Genomic DNA, 231 nt, shown 5'->3' with positions numbered 1-231 from the left:
TTCATAAAGTTAGTCATGAATTATGAGAAATAATATGAAATGTTATAAGCAAACACTAAGCAATTCTTTATGACATATTCAGGATATTTGATGAAAGGACCGTATTGCACTAGAAAGCTTATCACCAAAGGGCTTTCTCAAATTTTTTAATTGACTCTTTAACATTTTGGTTGTCACGATGTATTGCTAGTTGCTGCTTATAAGCTATAAATATAAATCAATTATCAAATT

This window comes from Theobroma umbraticum, unplaced genomic scaffold, assembly GCF_002168275.2.
Source record: "Theobroma umbraticum cultivar Fairchild unplaced genomic scaffold, ASM216827v3 scaffold_146.0, whole genome shotgun sequence".
In the NCBI taxonomy this organism is placed as follows: Eukaryota; Viridiplantae; Streptophyta; class Magnoliopsida; order Malvales; family Malvaceae; genus Theobroma; species Theobroma umbraticum.
The sequence above is the reverse complement of the archived record's forward strand: the minus strand, read 5'-3'. Positions refer to the sequence as shown.